The sequence below is a fragment of the Artemia sp. Qi Xiang Cuo genome, chromosome 1 (genome assembly GCF_049724085.1).
Source record: "Artemia sp. Qi Xiang Cuo chromosome 1, ASM4972408v1, whole genome shotgun sequence".
Lineage (NCBI taxonomy): Eukaryota > Metazoa > Arthropoda > Branchiopoda > Anostraca > Artemiidae > Artemia > Artemia sp. Qi Xiang Cuo.
The window spans coordinates 63,777,861-63,790,114 of record NC_142794.1 but is presented as its reverse complement, the minus strand read 5'-3'; positions in this window follow the sequence as shown (position 1 = coordinate 63,790,114).

Here is a 12,254-nt window from a genome sequence, read left to right as displayed (position 1 = left end):
AATCGCCAAGTTCTACATTAGTGGGAGCATATGCACCCCGATAAACTTTTTAAGCACCTTAGATTACCCCGGAATCAATACTCAAACCAACTGCGGCTGATGTGAGCCACCCCTCCTTTTTTTAATGATAGCGGGCCTTGGATCACTATTGTATACAGTACTGAAAACTACGACATAAAAGGAAATGATTTAGGACTATTGCATAAAGTACTGAAAACTACGACATAAAAGGAAAGTATTTAGGATATTTATCTGATCTAGCTAAAGGTAAGGATTCCGGCAGCAACGATTTTAGGGGATGTCAGTCGTCTTGCGTGAGGTACACCATGCTGGTAGAACTAGTTTTGAAGCATGTAAACAGATAGGAGATGCGTTGGACAGCATTGCTCCGCTTTTTTCGAAGTACAACGAGTCCAGATCTACCATAAGGAATCACAGTCTCTGGATCAACTGCTTAGATCTTATCCGTACCGGAAACGACTATCTTTATGCTGAAAGAGCTGCGGACTGTGGGTCACACTTAAACGCCACAATAGAGATGATTCCGATTTTCTTCGCATCTGGAAAACACAAATACGCCGCAGCTGCGCTTCACAGAGTTGTGGCTACAACTCAAACTACATTTTGTAAGTGGCAATCTTGTTGTTAGGAAAACAGCCAAGCCATTTTGCAGTATTGCATGCGATCTGGCTTTAGAATCGACCGTGAATCTGGACATCAAAGGTCATGTAGGAATTTCTGGTATCGTTGGTGCGACAATGAATGAAAATGCCAGGGATCGATATCTGGCTACTCTCCCCTTTCTCGCAACAGTCACCAGAACGCTGAAAGCAAACCTGAATATGGATGACGAGGCAATGAAGCATCATGAAGACGAATCTGACAATAAAAAGCAGAAATCGGGCTATGGACCTGGTAGAGTTGCTCGGAAACCCATTCAAGACGACGAGAACATAGCTACACAGTTTTATGACAGGGGATAGAGCTCCAGAATCCGTAGCAAATAGTCTGCTGAACATACGTGACATTGGCTTCGAAGCATGAGCTCATATCTCGAAGGGACATCCACGAAAGTAAAAATTGGTATAGTGCAAACTTTTGCCTCTATTTCCAAAAAATGAAGAAAGAAACAGCCACAAAAAAAGATTTTGGCGAAGCTGAGCTGCTTAAACGAGCTTTGCATTTTGCAAATTCAACACAAACTTCGTCCCTCTGTGAGCTGCTGAGGTACGAACTACAGCCATATCTGGCATCACTTGCAGCATTATCATCAAGTCATAGGGAGCCTCAGCTACGAACTGGTACAAAGGAAAAAAGGAAATAAGGAAGGTGCCTCTGTTGCCAAAAAATCAAAAAAGAAACTCACAAAAAAAAAGATTTTGGGGAAACTGAGCTGCTTAAACGAGCTCTGCATCTTGCAAATTCAGCCCATACTTCGTCCCTCTGTGAGCTGCTGAAATACGAACTACAGCCATATCCGGCCTCACTTTTAGCATTGTCATCAAGTCATAGGGAGCCTCGGCTACGTACTGGTACAAAGTCAATAGTCTTAAACTACATTCTGCATCAGTCTGGCTTGCAGTCATGGCCAAAAATGATTCCACATACTTTTTTTTGAAGACTCTCCTCGATCTGATTATATAGTTGATGTCATGAGTGTCATAAGGTATTATCGACCAGAACAAAATGAGACACTAGCAGATTTAGGAATAAGACTTTACAATGGGATTCTTAGGAACATACCAGAAGCTTGTCAGTCTATCCATTTGGTTGGTGACAGGTATGACGGTCTTAGTGACGATAGAACCCATGATGACTATTCATTCAACCTCAAAGAAGTATCTGGCTGTCGAGAAAGAAGATGAGATCCTAGAGGAAATATTTCCAGCTCGTTCACTTCCTCCAGCAAAGTTGCAACACTCTGGGACGGGATTCTCAGTAGTCATTCAGCCAAAGGTCAACTCTTGAAAGTTCTTTTCTGGGTCTGGGAGTATAAAATTTCGACCCGTCTGATGGTTCATCTCGCTGAAGGTTTCGAGAGTTGACATAGAGCTGTTGCCGTTTCGCCCCATGGAAGCTCCGTTGATGACGATCTCTCGTCTCGCCATTAGGAAGCAGACACTCGGGTGATATACCACACAGCAGTTGCCGTAAGACGAAAGAGCACACTTGTGATAATACAAGCCAACGATACTGATATCGTCTTACTAGCTGCATACTATTTCCAGTATCTTGTTAGTCTTGGCCTCAAGCAGCTCTGGGTTAAGTTTCCGTCCTACTGCCTACCTATTCATACGGCAGCACAAAAACTAGAAGTAACATTTTGCAACGCCTTGCCGCTTGTACACAGCTTGAATGGATGTGACACCATAAGCTTTCTGTATGGAACTGGAAAGGTCCATTTTTTTCGAGCTGCGAAGTCTTTGGAAACTTTGTTGGGGTCTTTAGATGATGAAGTTCGAGCCCTTGCAGAGAAGCCATCATCTGTGCAAAGTGATGGTTTAGTCAACGTCTATAAGCAGCTTGTGGTTACAGTGTATGGCAGAAGTGCGTCTAACTTCAATAGTCTGAACCTTTGAGCACATTTGTACCCAAGATTCGAGGATTTGCAGCGTTTACCACCAACTGATATCTCGTTTCTGCTTCATTTGAACAGGTGCATGTTCCAATCACTGATTTGGATCCAAAGCCAGAAGCCCCTTATTCATTTACGCCATGCTATCGATATGGGCTGGAGATTTGAAGATCATGATCTGAAACCAGACCTAGTTTCTGCGATGCCGCATGGGCTAGCATCGCTTTCTTTTCGCAACTCTGACAAGACGAGGTGCGGCTTGCGCTGCAAATTCTCCAAAATGGGTTTCTGTGACAGCGCATGCAAGTGTGGAGCTGAACCCCAAAAATGCTTACTTTTCGATGTGAATCAGAACGAGTCCGAAGACGAAGATAAAGAAGAAAAGGAGAATTTAGCCACCGTTTCATGTTCAGTTTTAAATATTTGATTCTTTATTTGTTTTGATATTAAACTGCTAATGCAGTCCTCTAAACCTCACTTTCAGCTGATCGTGACAGTTACCATCTACTGCTCAGTGGCCGTTGACCCGATCCTCCCGATTGGATCATTGGCCCCTGCTATGCTGGGAATTAAAGAAAATAGTGACTTAAATCAGCCTTAGTCACCTCTGTACCACACGTTCACACGACTTCGCAACCTTGAGGCTCGTATATGAGCCTTATGGTATCCAGATGGTAGATCCGTAAGCCAGATGTCATCTACTACACAGTAGTAGTAGTTTTTTTCCTGGTTAAATATATTAGTCCTATAGAAATACATGATGTGATTCAGAAAAGAGCGATCTATCGTTTAGTGAGATAAAAATTATAGGTTGTCTTGAAAATATTTCGAGTAAAACGTCATTATTCAGAAAATTTTCTCTTTTTTTTGAGGGGGGGGGGTCAATTTTCTTGTTCAAACGCTCATATATTCTTACAGATTCAAGTCTAAACTTTGTTTTTATTAACAACGTGTATAGAGAATTCTGACGGTTCGAATTATGTGCAGTTTGATTCTTTTTCATTTTTTTTTAATAGCTAAAAAAATTAAAAAAACTTGGTCATTGTAGGCCAATTTCTGAAAGCTAACGTTATTTAGAAAACATAAATAGTTGCTCAAGAATTAAGATTTTTTGGAAAAGAAGCACTGGTTTGATTCGTAATTACGAGGACAATTCAAATAAAGCATAAAAAAATATACTTATGCAGGCAAAAATTTTAGGAAAACCGAAAAAACTAAGAAAAAGTATATTAAAAAAACTTGTTTTCAAAATTAAATAGGGGCTAACTAAAAAAAATAAAGGTTGTGGGGAAAAACTAAAAATACCAGGTGAAAGTACTCGTTCATAGGATTCGGAATATGTCAAGTTTATAAAGTTTTCAGTTTGTTTTACCGTGTAAAAAAAAAATCAAGAGCAGTATAACTTCATTATAGGGCAAATTCGATTTTATAGACTAAAATGACCGTGTTCTATACGCTTGCGAACTTGTGAACCACGGTGTTCGTTATCAGCACCCTCGATTACCCTAGAATCCACCCTCAAACCAACTGCGGCGAATGTGAGCTACCCCTTGAAAGATAACGGTCCCTGGATCACTGACTAACGAGGTATTTGTTTTTTTGTTTTTTTTCCTGTGTAAAAATATCACTTGTATAAATACATGATTTGATTCATAAATACATGATTTGATTCAGAAAAGAGCGATCTATCGTTTGGTGAGATAAAACCTATGGGTTGTGTTGAAAATATTTCGAGTAAAACACCACAATTTAGAAAATTTTCTGTTTTCTTGGGGGGGGATTTTCTTATTCAAACGCTTATGTAAGGCTTAGGGTATTAGGGTCAAACTTCTAGGAAATGTTGAGGGGGATGTTGAAAAAAGTTGCAGTCACAGTCCCAAGTTGTCGAAGTCGCATGTATTTGGCGTTGCAGTCACAGTTGTAGTAGAAGTAGAATGTCCCTGAAAGTTTCAAGTTAATACCCTTAGCTGTTCCTAAGATATTGTAAATATGCCTTTTTGATAACCTAGATGCACATAGTATCTTTTGATCTAGTTAAGCATACGCCTCAACATTCCCTGGAGTTTCACTTAAATATCATTACCCTTTTCAGACACATCTAGGCTCATACATTCCCTCTTTCCAATAAGTAGATAACAAATGCTGTATGTAAGTAATGGGCGAACTTCATGACTTACATACCTTTCTCCTGCGGTTGTGATTGGTCATGTTATCCCCAAAGGCCTAGTTACCGGACTTTTCAACTATGAACAAATGAACAAAATGGCTATATCAAAATTTTGAAATTTTAATCGGTCGATTTTGAGGGGAAAAGGGGGATGGGAGGGGGCTTAGTTGCCCTCCAATCTTTTTGGTCACTTAAAAGGGCACTAGAACTTTTACTTTCCGTTCAAATGAGTCCTTTCCTGATATTCTAGGACTATTGGTTCGATACAATTACCCATGAAAAAAAAAACGGATAAATAAACACGAACCCTTGATCTTTCTTCTGGCTAAAAATTACAAAATTCAACATTTTTAAAGATGGGAGATTGGAACTTCGATAAGAGGATAATTGGATACGCTGAACTTGATGGTGTGATTTTCATTAAGATTTTTTGATCAGGGATCCTTGTTTTCTCCCTTTGCGAAAATCAGGCAAATTTTAGCTTCTTATGGGTAATATTAAAGTTAATGAATATTATATATTTGAAATAAGCATAATAAGCCAAATCTTTTGGCATATCTATTAATAGAAAAATTCCGTTTTTTAGAATTTCAGTTACTATTGAGCCATGTCCCTCCATACTTACACTTCGTTTCCGCGAACTGTTCGATGTAGAAATTACTAAACTTAAAAAAAAAAACAGTTAAACTTCCACAATGTGGTTCTCTGATTGTTTTTTTTTTTTTTAGTTCGGGTGGGAGGGAGATACCTCACAGGGTGCATTTTAATGCCAAAACATCCCAGCTCTCATTGAGCCATCATATAAACACAGAATTAGTTCTAAGGGAGAGACGAAGGGAGGGTGAGGTAGAAATTGATGTATAATCTCCCGATTCATAACCAGAAGTTTTTTTTGGGAAGGTGGGTACAAAAGAAACTTTAAAAAACTTATCAAAAATGTGAAATTGATATCTACTTATGATTTCTGGGAATATTTCATGTCTACGCTGTTATTATGAAAGTAAAGAATAACATTAAACCCCAAAATCAGCAGAATTTGTTCCGCACCGGAGGGAACTGCCCCTTCCTCATCCATACCTCCGCCTCATGGTCATAGAAACTTCGGAGTGTGCTCATTAGATCAGAAATAACATAATCAAATAGGTTAGCTGTCTTACCATCATGTGAATACCATGTTAACTTATAGGTCATATTATGACCAAATACTGTATTGGTTTTAACTAGATTGTTATACCTATAAAATTGCAGCGGTGTGTAACCGTTGATGTTCCCTTTTCCTACACTAAATTTACCTAGGCTAGGATGCCATCTATCCCTACTTCTACCGACATTGGCATTCAAATCTCCTAATATCATATTTCTGCCTGGGACCCTGTCTATTTGTTTCTGTAGCTGTAAGTGAAATTGATCTGAGTCACTACTATCTCACGTCAGTCGGTTCTACAGGGGCCATATACTAATATGACTGATACCCTGCACTTGTTACTCATAAAATGAGCCACTGTCATTCTATATTACTATTACCTTCCCAACCTAAACAAGACTAGTAAGCTTCTTTATTCATCGTGAGCCCTACTCCCTGCCTATGCATCTTATCCTTCCTCTGTGAGTAAATTAATTCTATATCCCCTAATTTCATGTTTCCTACCCCCTGGGATATATGCTTCTGAAACTACTAATAAGTTTAGTTCGAAGCGTCTGAATTCGTCAGTCAAAATGTCGATACGATAGTTTTTTTTAACGTTGTAACATTCCAAGTTGCACTTATCATTTTCTTTAAATCATTGAAATTATTATGGCCTCAGGAAAAGCAATGGTCCTCAGGAAAAGCCTCAGCGTCAGGAAAAGCAATGGTCCCAGAACCAGTGGAGGACGGGATTAACATGTCTTCTCAAGTCTACACGAAGCGCCCAAGCAGGGTTAGAACCAGGCAGCAAGAAGTACCGGGACCTCCGGTTGAATGAAGGCTTTGTGCAATCCTGGGCCCATCTTGGTCACAATATGGTTTCCCGCGTTATCTGGAAGAGGTTATACAATTTGAGCATTGAAATTCGCTCTTTTATGTATTCCCCCCCCCCAACTACACAATGATCTACCACCGCTCCTTCATAATAGCTGATTCCCAATTACACGTCACTAGATATAATTTCATGAAAGATCAACCGAATCAACTTAGTTATATTAAGCATTAAGATATAATTTCATGAAAGAACAACTGAATCAACTTAGTTAAATCAAGCATTAAGATAGATATCTATAATAACCAGCAATGCTTTATGGACTATGTGACTTTTCAGGAACGAATGCTTCATCATGTGACATTACCTTCTCTGCAGCTAGGAAGCTAGGAAGAACTTTTAATTTATAGCAATAGCAACCTGGTCCCCTTTGGAGTAAAATAGCAGTTTGGTGCCACATAATGGCAGATAACGCCACTTTCCCATGATAAAATCTTTTTGGTTACCGACAGAGGGCACTGGAACTTTTAATCTATATTTGAATGAGCTCTTGTCCGATTTTCAAGGACCATTGGCTCAATAAGACCTGGGAAATAAACAACAACAAATATTCACGCATTCGTGATATTCTGTGAAAAAAAAAATTCAAATGCCAAATTTTTGTAGATAGAAGTTTAAAGCCGTCTAGAGTGATTCTCTGCTCTGTTGAATCTACTGGTGTGATTTTCATTCAAGATTGCTTGTGTTTCGTGGAGTCTCCCCCTCCCCCTTTTTCGAAAATCAGGTGAATTTTCTTAGGCTTGTTGCTTTGGATAAGTTACATTAAACTTACGTAAATTGTATTTGACTGGAATCAGCATAAAAAGCCAATTCTTTTGATGTATTATTATTATCAAAATTCTGATTTTCAGATTTCCGTTACTATTGGCGTGAGTTGCCCCTTGGTTATAGTTCCTTACCACGGTCTGTTTGATAATTTTCGGTTCAAACGTCCTAAATGCGATTGGTAAATAGAACATTTACAGTCGTCCTAGTTCAAGTTATATTTATTTCAATAATACAGCAATAACAAAGGTAATATTCCTAAGGGCTCAATGGCCGTTATTGGGGAAACGACTTACAATAACTCATTAATGGTAAAACCGGCCATGTCGATAAGAAGTAAGAAATCAATTCACTAACAGTTCCCGCTAATACGGCGATCCTCCCATTACCCGAGAATAAAAAACAAATTAGAATTTTGTCTACGTCATCAAGGATCTAATGCTAACTAAGCAGCATCCATAAGAATCCTATAAAAACCAAAATCATGTAGCATTTAATCTTAATGCAAAACCTTTCATCTGTTTCTTAAAGGAACCAAGTGTTCGTCACTGTCATATCTCAGGAGGAACCAAGTTCCAAGCACGCCCCACATTCACGACCAGACTGAAATCTGAACGAATCGAGGGAGTAGCCCGAATCGTTACATCCTCCCAGTTACTTACGAGCTGTGTATGGATTTACTTTCCTTACTAGTTTAAGTAGTCCAGAAAAACAACATGGGACGTCTTGGTATAAATATTGATATGCCAACGTCCATTAATTACTATTGTTGAACTCAAAAACGCGTTTAGAAAATACTATGAAACTTCAGCGATAAAGCAGGAGGCGGAAGAGGGATAAACTCCGATCATATATGAAAAAAATTTTGTTCGTTTTGCTTTTTAATGTCGCTGTTGACCTTCATTTGATAAAAGAACTAGTTGTTATACTTGATATAAGGTTTGATTTAAATGAGGCTACAACCTTGTCTAGTCCTGTAAAGACAGGTCCTTTCATAAATAAAATGTAGGCAAGTAAAACAACCCTAGTTTAAAGCCTGAACACCTGGGAACCCAGATGACTGGGAATCGTGAGCTCTTCCACTGAATCTTGAATCATATTAAATAAAAAAAAACATGTTATTTTAACTGAAAGTAAGAAGCGACATTAAAACTTAAAACGAACAAAAATTATCCCGTATATGAAAGGGGCTGGCCCCTCCTCAATCCCTCGCTCTTTACGCTAAATTTTTTTATTGTTTTAAAAAACAAAGTTTCGAGACGGAGTCAACCTTTAGCGTAAAGAGCGAGGAGTTGAGGAAGAGGCAGGCCTTTTCATGTACGGAATAATTTCTGTTCGTTTAAGTTTTAATGTCGCTCCTTACTTTCAGTAAAAAAAACTTATTTTTTTTTATTTAATTTTTTAACGTTTTTAAGTTAATGCAGGTTTTGATTTTGGCTCACTGTACATGAATAATTAAAACAAAATGTTCATATTAATTTTACTTTTATTTGGTTAAATGGCTTCCTCGAAAGTTGTTTAATTTTATTTACAAACTTTTTTATTAATAATAAATATACGTAACTTACGGATTAACTTACGTAACGAACTTCTATATTCATATGCTTTTAATATGTATATTAGGGGGTTCGCCCCCTAGTCAATACCTCGCTCTTTACGCTAAAGTTCGAATTTTGTTCCAATTCTTTAAAAATTAACCCTTAATCACAAAGGCCATTATAATATATAGCTTTGTTAGAATACATAGAATAAATATAAATATTAGAATAAATATAGCAATTAGAATAAATAGCTCTTATTAAAATATCTTAAAAAATCTTTGGCGTAAAGAGTGAGGTATTGACTAGGGGGCGAACCCATATCATATACGTAATAATTTCTGTTCGTTTTAAGATAGATAACGAAAGCAAGACACATAAAAAAAAAATCGTATTGGAATTCTAGCAAATTCCCCCAGTGTAAAACTTCCCCTGAAAAGTTTACTCCCTGGAAACTTCTCTCCGCATGGAAAATTCTCCCTGTGGAGAACGGCCCAGCAATAAATTCGCCCCCCCCCAAAAAAAAAATATATGCATAGTTCCCAATAACAAATACTATGCGTATACATTTGGCAAGTTTTATAGCTTTAGGACCTTTCAATAAGGGCTCTAGGGGGAATTTGTTGCCTTCAAAGGTATATTTATTGGGTTTTTCAACTATGGTGAACAGAATAGCTTTCTCTTAAAATTTTGATAAGACGAAATTGTGAAAAAAGGGGCCTGGTAGGTGACTTAGTTGCCTTTCAGTATTTTTAGTTACTTAAAAAGGGCATTATAACTTTTAATTTCCGTTTTAGTGAGCCCTCCGTTGATGTTCTAGGACCACTGGGTTGGTACGATTAACCCTAAAAAAAATTAAAATTAAAATAAACACGCATCCGTGATCTTTCTTCTGGCAAAAAATACAAATTTGCACATTTTTGCAGATATGAGCTTGAAACCTATGTAATAGGGTCTTCTGATACGCAGGATCTGAAAGTGTGATTTTCATTAAGATTCTTTCACGTGTAGAGGGGGGGGTACCCCCTTTTTCACGAATAATTAAGCAAGAAAACGGATTTTAATTTTTATAAAGCAGTGAATACAATAAAATAAACACTTAATTAAACAAAAATACTCCGAATATTTCGGCCCCACGTCCAGGAGCCTTTCTCAACGGAAAAAAAAGAAAAAAAATGAAACAAAAAATGTTCTTTTTAAAAACCTTAATTTACATCAAAATAAAAAATACTAAACACATAAAGAGAAAGAAAAAAACAAAAGAAAAAATGTAAATAACTAGGAAAACAAAACTCACATATTAATAAACACTTACATTCATTGGCCTATAAACAAAATTGAATTTCTATAATGATTTAAACACGCCTCCTCAGTAGATTGCTAAGTACCATTTCTGGGACTCCTATGTACCAAACAGGTTTTTTCTGGTAGTCCTATCTACAGGTCATCACACTCTTTGCCAGGGGAATGACGCAATTTTTTCAAATGTCGTTCGATTAGAGAAAGTTCCGTGGTCATTCATCGTTAATGTTAGTATTAGGTTTTTTTTTTTTAAACTTTGCTAATATTTTTTTAAAAATAATAATATGAACTAAACATTCTTTACAATTTTTTAAATATTAGCGAGATTGTGTATTGCTATAATAATGATTTATTTTCATTAGTTAATTAATAGAAGGACCAATGTTTATGAAAAGGGTAATTACTTCTTTAGTTTACGAGATTTGCGAATTTTTTGCGAAAAGATATGTTCCTTCCGGTTTTTCTGGTAATTCTATAACACAGGAAGGAACATAAAGTCGTAGAAGTATAAGGCCATGTGAGAGGATACTCACTCTCTTTTGAAAAGGTGTATACAAGGTCCAAAATAACACAGAAAGGAACATAAAGTCGTAGAAGTATAAGGCCATGTGAAAGGATACTCACTCTCTTTGAAAAGGTGTATACAAGGTCCAGAATGACACAGAAAGGAACATAAAGTCGTAGAATATCATGGGAAGGAACATCAAGTCGTCCCCCCCCCCCATCCCAACCCATGTATTAGCGAAGTTACTCTGTGGTCGTTATAATACACAAGCTTTAGTTTACGAGATTTGGGGGCTTGAGTTGCACGAGAGATCGGTTACATACGGATTCAGTTACACGGGGGTTTAGTTAAATTTTCGTCTGAAAAATAGGAGTTCACACTTAAAAAGTTCTATTAAGAGCTATTTTTATGGAAATGGTTCATTTTTGAACCAAAACTATGCTTTTCTGACTGAAGATACACATTTGAATCAGAAAAGGTGAAAATGTACACATCTAAAACAGAAAAGTGTGTTTTGACTATATTTTCTACAATTTAGTCTGAAAAATAGGACTTCACACTTAAAAAGTTCTATTAAGAGCTTTTTTTTATGGAAATGGTTCATTTTTGAACTGAAACTATGCTTTTGTGACTGAAGATATACATTATAATCAGAGAAATTGTTTAAAAATACGCTAAGAGATGATTCCCGTGAAGCTATTGTAGTTTTCTATAAAAAATAAATGATTTTCAAAATCAAAGACACAGGGGTTTAGTTAAACTTTCGTCTGAAAAATAGGAGTTCACACTTAAAAAAGTTCTAATAAGAGCTATTTTTATGGAAATGGTTCATTTTTGAACTAAAACTATACTTGTCTGACTGAAGATACACATTTGAATCAGAAAAGGTGAATATGTACACATCTAAAACAGAAAAGTGTGTTTTGACTATATTTTCTATAATTTAGTCTGAAATATAGGACTTCAAACTTAAAAAAGTTCTTTTAAGAGCTTTTTTTTTTGGAAATGGTTCATTTTTGAACCGAAACCATGCTTTTGTGACTGAAGATATACATTATAATCAGAGAAATTGTTTAAAAATATGCTAAAAGATGATTCCCGTGAAGCTATTGTAGTTTTCTATAAAAAATAAATGATTTTCAAAATCAAAGACACGGGGGTTTAGTTAAATTTTCATCTGAAAAATAGGAGTTCACACTTAAAAAAGTTCTATTAAGAGCTATTTTTATGGAAATGGTTCATTTTTGAACCAAAACTATGCTTTTCTGACTGAACATACACATTTGAATCAGAAAGGGTGAAAATGTACACATCTAAAACAGAAAAGTGTGTATTACTTCTTTAGTTTACGAGATTTGCGAATTTTTTGTTATTTGCTTGCATG